The sequence below is a fragment of the Ursus arctos genome, unplaced genomic scaffold (assembly GCF_023065955.2).
Source record: "Ursus arctos isolate Adak ecotype North America unplaced genomic scaffold, UrsArc2.0 scaffold_36, whole genome shotgun sequence".
Lineage (NCBI taxonomy): Eukaryota > Metazoa > Chordata > Mammalia > Carnivora > Ursidae > Ursus > Ursus arctos.
This window is the reverse complement of record NW_026623050.1, coordinates 3,160,229-3,168,569: the sequence shown is the minus strand read 5'-3', so window position 1 is coordinate 3,168,569 and position 8,341 is coordinate 3,160,229. Positions and strand designations below refer to the sequence as shown.

The 8,341-nt window shown below is 39.5% G+C and overlaps 1 pseudogene; it reads left to right on the top strand.

The window, feature by feature from the left end:
- Positions 1 to 1,122: 1,122 nt before the first annotated feature.
- On the top strand, positions 1,123 to 1,223 carry LOC113242091 (U6 spliceosomal RNA; annotated as a pseudogene).
- The last annotated feature ends 7,118 nt before the right edge of the window (positions 1,224 to 8,341 follow it).

The following is an 8,341-nucleotide window of genomic DNA, read 5'->3' as shown; positions in this document are numbered from 1 at the left end:
AAAAGCCTACTGGTCAACCATAATTGTGTCCAAAGGTTTGGATCTTAAACCAGGATGTGTGTGTTCTAAGATGCAGAAAAAACTCAACACATCGGCTTATCATAACTCAGAATTCCATTGCCTTAAAATGATTCTGGTTTCATATCTTAAATGAATTTGATGCAGGCGGGCTGGGTCCGAGGACCCAGGGGAAGAGCCCGCAGGACCAGTCAGAAGAGTCCTGGGCTTCATGCAGGATAGACATCAATGATGAACTGAAGAAAGTGAAAGCAGAATTTATTGAATAAATGAGTGACAGAGAATAGCAGAAGGAGTGTCTGGGAGACTTGGAAAGGAAAGGAGAATGAGTCTTAACACTCGAGGCTAGGGATTTCTATTGGATAGGGGTCTGGGGCATGAGCTCCTTTAGGATTCCAGGGTAGGGCCCAATCAGTGGTGAGTGTCAGCTGAACAACAGGTGTTAGTCTATAAATCACCAAAGGTAGGGGGTATCGACACCAGCGTCAGCGGACGTTTGCTCGAAGCTAATATCCGGGAGCAGGTTTGGGATCTGGCTCTTCTTAGATGTTATCAGGTGTTTGGGGCCTAGGACCAAACTCAGAGAATGATTCACTTTTTTGCTTTCCCCTTGCGGTGGGAATATAGCTTCTTTGGCTTATTCAGAAATGAGGGCTAGAGGAAAAATGGCACAGACAGAGCCTTTTACAATGGAGTCTCTTTAGGCTTCCCTATCTCAAATTCGGGGACCTTTTGGATTCGGAGCAAATAAATTCCCATTAGCCAAGCAGGGACAGTAACTTCACCCAATCGGGATGGAACACTGGGTCTTTGTCTCTCAAAAAGATTGAGTAATTGTCAATACAGATCTGTGGCTCAGAAATGTCAGCTACAGGCCCTTGATATGCAGGACTTATCCGAAGTGGGTGAGCCAAAGCATACTCTCCAGCAATTTAATTAGTCAAAGTTTTCCAGATAAGTGAATGTTTATGCAGAGAAGGGAGCAGAAATATTTGAAGTGTATTGTAGCGACAGAGAACGTTGACCACTGCGTCACCCAAAATAACAATGTAGCATTGTTTTGAAGTATTGGAAAGTTCACTTTTATTGAAAGTTCCATATTGGGCTTGCTTGCCAGTGTGTGTACTAAATTTGGATCAGTACACAGATTAGCATGACCTTTGTGTAAGGATGAAATGCAGATTCGTGAAGTATTTTTCTTTTGCACTTTCAGCCAGAAGTACAACATGTATGTGCAAAAGCTAAAATGGCTTAACATTATGTTACACTTTACACCGAAAATGTATTACTGTGAATGGTCTATAATTAAGCCCAATGAGACATCGAGGGAGTCCATACATGCATCAGTGAGCAGATGCAGTTTACTTATTTATAGAATGTTTCTTTTTGAAAAACTAGTGGTGGACACATTTGGATCACATTTATACAGTTACAAAAATAAAGATTTGATTACGGTCATTCTTCCAAAAAAGTGCCATGTTAACTCAGGCTGTAGCTGATAGGAATGGTAGAAGTTGACTTTTATCTGTGTTAAAAGATAAACTGAGATATGTTTAAAAAAAATTGAGTTTACTGGAGCAAAAATTGATTCCAATGGGCCAGCACCGAACTGCGGTGGCCGGGGGTGCTTTGCTGACAGCAGCTGGGGGAAAGACTCGGGAAGAGAAGAGGCGGAAACAAAGCGAGAACATACTGAGGTGGCTCCAGTTTAGGCATGTGCCTTGTTTGGGGAAGCCAGGTTGGCTGTTTGTGACAGGTTGTCTTTAGGTTTTGATTTCTTAACCTTGAGGCATGTTAGGCTTCGGTGTTGGTTTGCTCCAGCAGGCTACTGTCCAGGTTTAGAACCACCTCAGTCTCCCGGCCTCCAGCTTTAGTTAATTTAGCACCTGCAAGGCTGATGTTCATTTTCGAAGTCCGCCATGGTCTTGTTTTCCACAAAATTCGACCTGAATGCTCAGTCACTTTTGGTTAAATGCAGTGACAGTATATGAAAATAACGTCCCACCACAACTGCACATACGAATATCTCAGCAAGAGCCAACCTGCGTTCCAAGATGGATGCCAGGAGGCATCTTACGTCAGCATCCAGGATGTAACCAAAGTAACAGGACAGAGAAACGAAAGAGTAATGGGATTAATGAGATTTCCTCTTTTACTTGACTATTCTATGTTTAGTGGATTGATATATGTTATACGAAGTTCTATATTTCAGTGAAAAATGAGACAGGAATAAGAATGTGTTAGAAGTTTTATCTTAGGTCCGTGAGACTCTATCAAAAGGGAAAAGTTACTTTTTAAAGATATTTTAATAAATGAATAAAAAAAATTAAAAATTTTATTTATTGATAAAGTCACGTCACATTTTCCTGCTAGGACAATGGAGAAGCTCAAACAAATCTTTAAGCTATATGTGAATTTAAAAACACAGAGACACGATATTTGAGAAATAGTTAAAGACCACAAAAGGAATTTGATTTTAGATAAGAAACTGATTTGAAATGAAGCAAGAGACGACTCATACCTTGAACACACACACACACACACACACACACACACACAATTTCTGCTTTTTTTCGTTGAACTCCATTCCTCCCGGTCCCATCTTGAATTGTCAGTAAATTGTCAAGAAAACTGCAAAAAAAAAGCAAGTCTGGTAAACTTTCTGCCTGAGCCAGGATGAAAAAGAACATGAAGATTCTCCCATGAGGAATCCCATTTTCTCAAGATCTGAGGCTCACTGAAAAATATTATGCAATCGTAACAATGATCATGTTTTATCAAAATATCTGGTGCTTCTCTGATAAGAAATTCTTACCTAGCTGGTCTAACTTATTTTTATCTTAAATCTATCTGAATTTCTTCCTATAATACCAGGGCGCCTAGGTGGCTCAGTTGGGTAAGCATCTGCCTTCAGCTCAGGTCCTGGGATCGTGGGATTGAGCTCGGCGCCAGGCTCCCTATTCAGCAAAAAGTCTGCTTCTCCCTCTCCTTCTGCCCCTCCCCACTGCTCATGCTCTCTCTCTCTCTCTTCCTCTCTCAAATAAAATCTTTAAAAAAGTAAATTTTTCGCTGTAATATGGAATTATAGAAACTGAAAAGGGGCACTGTGGTAGGTTTTCTTTAATTTTTTTCCTGAGTTCAAAGTTACAGAGGTTTATTGTCAAAAGTTCGGAAAATCTAAGTGAACAAAAAGAAAGAAAAGGCCATTACTTGTGAATCTCTAATTAGAGATAATCTCTGTTAACATGTGAACACATGGTTGGAATTACACATATTGCTTAGTTACCTGTTTTTTTTAACCATATATAGTGAGAAAAGTTCTTTTAAACAAAAAAATGTATATATCATTCTTTCAAATGATTTAAGTGTTTTTATTTTTATTTATTTTTTAAAAGATTTTATTTATTAGTGTGTGTGTGTGAGAGAGAGAGAGAGAGGTTGAGCATGAGTAGGGGAGGGAGGGGCAGAGGAAGAAGCAGACTCCCCACTGAGCAGGGATCCTGATGCAGGACTTGATCCCAGGACCCCGGGATCATGACCTGAGCCAAAAGCAGACGTTTAACCGACTGAGCCACCCAGGTGCCCTCAAATGATTTAAGTATTTTTCATCACAGTATGTCAGAGTGCACATGTTCTTTTTGGCCACATCATATTTCTGTTAAAACTGTTTTCCAGTTTTTATTTCCTTGTTTCTGAGGATGGGCATTTAATTGGACCAGAACAATGCATATTGCATAAGGTTCAACCTATTATGTTTAAGTTTTAGTCCTGTGAGATTGTGATATAATAAGAAACATCTATTTTGGTCTTTATCCCATGTTCTTGGGCCAGAGCTCCTAAAATTTTTGTAATTTTTTTAAAAGATTTTTTTTTAAACTTATTTTGGGGGGAGGGCAGATGGAGAGGGAGAATCTTAAGCAGACTCTGTGCTGAGCTCGGAGCCCGACGTGGGGTTGGATCTCATAACCCTGAGGTCACAACCTGAGCCAAAACCATGAGTTGGAAGCTTAACTGACTATACCACCCAGGCGCCCCTAATCTTTGTAATTTCTAAGTGACAAGAACAATAGGAACATCTTTTGTTTTAACATTTGTCCCTGACAACTGACACAGTTTTGGAGCTTAAAAGTGGAAGGAGCCTCTTCTGTTATATGTAACAATCCCCTTTCTACAGCACCTGACTTCAGATTTAAAAGAACTTTTGGAAATACCCTAAGGATAGGGAGCCGGTTGCCAGGGCAACCACCTATGTGATTAGAGGGTTGGAACTTTCAGCCCCCATCCATACCTCCAGGGAGGGGAGAGGAACTGGAGGTTGAGTGGATTATCAATAGCCAATGATTTAATCAATCTTGCCTATGTAACAAAGTCTCCATGAAAGCCCTAACTAAAGAGGTTTGGAGAGCTTTGGGGTGGGTGAGCACACTGGGTGCTGGGAGGGTGGTGTGCCTCCCCAGAGAGGACATGAGAGCTCTGTGCCCCTTCCCACATACCCTGCGCTATGCATAGCTTCCATTTGGCTGTTCTGGAATTATATTCTTTATAATAAATGAGCAGTAGTGATTAAAGTGCTTTCCTGAATTCTGTGGGCTGTTCTAGCAAATTATCAAACCCAAGGAGGGGGTCGGGGAAGCACCCAATCTAGGGCTGGCTTGTCAGAAATACACATGATAACTTGGGATTTGTGATTGTCCTCTGAGGTCAGGGGAGAGCTTGTGGAACTGAGCTCTTACTGGTGGGTCTGTGCTGAGTGTACTTAGTGTCAGGATGGTTTAATACGAGGGGACAAAAAAAAAAACCTCATATGTTTGGTGACAGATGTGTTGTGAGTAGAGAAACTAGCTTTTTAATTCCTGCTCTTGGTATCTTATCTCAGCTTCCCCCGGCAAGTTTTCCAATCTGGCGTGTATTTTGTATACTAAATAGATTTAATAAAATTTGTTTGTGAGTAAATGTTACAAAGATATGTGGCCATTCACAGTAATAATGACAGCTCTCAGAAGCCTCATTTTAACTCTAAGTTGACATAAGGCATTAATATTTCAAGGAGAATAAAAGTACTAAAACTCTGGTCTAATAATTAATGAATTTCTTGATAAAACACTCTTCTTTTTTTGATCCTTAGTTATCTAAATAATACCCCATCATTGATTTAGCAGAATCAATAATTATAATTGTGAAAATCATCATTACACTCAAGACAATCAACTGAAAAACTCAGGATTTCTAAGAATACATTAAAATTATATAGAACTGCTTGCCTATATGCCAGAAATAACCACTTAGAAACCATAATGGAAAATATTTCAATTTACAATGACATCAATTATATAAAATGCATGAGAATAACCTTAACAAGGTAACCTATGATTGGTTTCTCTATGAGAAAATTCTGATTTTACTCCCTACAGACCTCAAAGCCGGACTCAGCAAGTGTTCATATTCCCTCCATAAATATACTCTTTAAAATATTTTGGAACTCTGTAGAATTTACTAAAAATATCATTGACTTTTGGGAGGAGGGTTTACATGGCTTTTCCCATAATACCATTCTTCCTCAGAAAGTCTTCTGCCTCCTGCCTCTTTTTTGGTATATTAATAATTAAATCAGGGGAGGTCCTCTTTTGACCTTTCCCCCATGCAGCCTTTAATCTTGGAAACTAATAGAGCATGTGAGTGGTTAAAGACATTTGTGTATGAAGTGCTCGTTGAAACAGTAGGAGGAGCATTGGTTTTAATATATAAGTGGACAATGATCTAAACTGATAAGCATACACTGGTACTACAAAGCTAATAAACTTATGAAAAAAATATGAAAAAAGAATTTCAAATAATAAAATAAGCACATCATTTCACTTAATAAATTGGCAAACTTTCAGGGAAAAAGACGAACATACTTGTTAAGTTTTGCGAGCTGTCACTCACATTTTGGTGGTAGTTGAAATTGTTGGTATTCCAACAAGCAGTTTGGCAATATTATCAAAAATCTAAAATGTAGCCAATCTCCTTGACTTAGTTCAGAATCTCATGTTTCACATGAAATGTCCCGGGAACCTCCTTGACAACAGTTTAAATCTTACCACACCAGACAATGTCATCTTCTTAAGAAACACATCCCATTAGCCAGAGCCTTTGGTGAGTCAGAATCGCCTGGTTGATGACATTGCTGTCCCTTACTTGGAGACATTGAAGACGGTTCGCAGACGGCTAGCAGTAGGTATTACTTCTTGAGCAGTGATTATATTTTAGTCTGTTTTCTATGGGTTTCTCCTGTTTTATCTGTTAATACTCTTAACAACCCGATGAGAGTGGGTATGGTTATTATCCCCATTTCACATATGAGGCACAAAGCAGTTCACTCATTTCTCAAGGTCATGCAGGCATTTCTCAAGGTCATGCAGGCATTTGGACACCAGAGTCTGAGATTTAACCTTGGTGCTATTTTGTCTGTAAAAGGATGACCGGACTTTGCCTCATCTACCACTTTCCCAAGCGTTCTAACTCTTCGACCACGCTAACTAACATTCTTTACATTCCCCAAGTATAACTGGCTCCTTGATCACTTCAGGATGTATGTTAATTTTTCTACCGAGGATTCCTGCACTCAACCAACTTCTCATAAAACTTGCCGCTGAAAAGCCCGCACTAACGTACGCAGCATGTCATATTGTTAATGATGTTTTTGTTAGTTACGGCAGAGACTTTTCATTGCCTACCCAATATCCGTTCTCCTCTTTTTAATAAAAAGATTCTCAGGTTTCCTTGGAGCTAGGTGTGGGCCGTTTCAAATGGTAGTGGTTGTAGGGGGTAGAGAGGACAGTTCCTTAAATAGGGAGGGGGGGGTCTTGTTGCCAATATCTCCTTCTTGCTAGAGCTCCAACATCTAGATTGAGATCTTGAGGATTAAGGATAGTAAAGGGAAAGGATCAAAGAAACCAGAGTCCCTTGTAACTTCAGAAACCACTATACCATCTTTGGGCTCTCCCTCACTTCAGGTACCTCTCTGTTATTGGTAGCTGAATGTAATTCCTTACTGATCTATTTGTCAGGGGTAATTTTATTTTATTTTATTTTATTAATTTTTTTAAAAGATTTTATTTATTGATTCGACAGAGAGAGAGAGAGCCAGCGAGAGAGGGAACACAAGCAGGGGGAGTGGGAGAGGAAGAAGCAGGCTCATAGCGGAGGAGCCTGATGTGGGGCTCGATCCCATAACGCCGGGATCACGCCCTGAGCCGAAGGCAGACGCTCAACCGCTGTGCCACCCAGGCGCCCCATGTCAAGGGTAATTTTAAAAAAACCAAATTCAGTCAAGTAAATTCGAAGATCTGATTGGCTCTATTAAGTGCTTTGTGATTCAGGCAGCATCCCATCTAGCAAGTAGAGGAAAGCTGAAGGGAGTTGCACAAAATGCAAGGTTTTTACGAGAAGAAAGGTGAGGCAAGGAAGTTATTAGCAAAAGAGAAAAAAGGATAGGGGTTCTTAATATACAGATGACCTCATCTTCCTTTGGGGGATAGAGAAGGCCCATGTAACAGATTACCTCATTGGAGCTGAGCGGAAAATTCCTGACTGACCAGGTAAGACTGGTAGGGAAGGTTGAAATTGAAAGTAGCTTGGGCATTAAGTCCAGATTTGGTGACTTGGCTTACGTGAGGCCATTCTGGGCCTGTGGTTTTTTTTTTTTTGGACAGTAGAAACTGAATTTTACCTTTTTCTTTTTTATATCTAATGTTACAGTCCCTAACATATAGCAGACATGCCTGCAAATGTTTGTTCAATACATGGGATTTTTTGCATCAGGAAAATGTAAGTAATATTATTAAAACTCAACCTAAGTAAATTAGGTTTTATGACTGAGGATTTATGACAATTTTTTTGCTCTTTAACTGCACCCTGTGATCAAGTTCAAGCAACCCTCTTTATAAGATATCAAACGTACACATACACTTTTATTCACTTTTTTATTTATTTTATAATCCATTTCTTACCAGGTTTCTGGTGCTTGGGGTAAAATGGAAAATTGGGACAATGCCGCACCTGATTTAGGGTGAGAATGTCTTTTCATTTGAATATATTTTTGAAAGTGGGATTGATCCCTGAGTCATCTTGATAATTACCTTAGCAGGCTACTCTCATAGAACTTATTTTGAATTTGGATATACTCTTGCTTTTTTGAATATATGCTGCTTCCGGGGAAGGATGGTGTTCGCATTAAACAAACCTCTTTACTTTTGAAATGTTTAGTTAATATTTAATTGATGGTTCCAAGTCGTTTCCTTTGTTATCTTGTTTACAGAATACAAGAAGAAAACATGAGGTT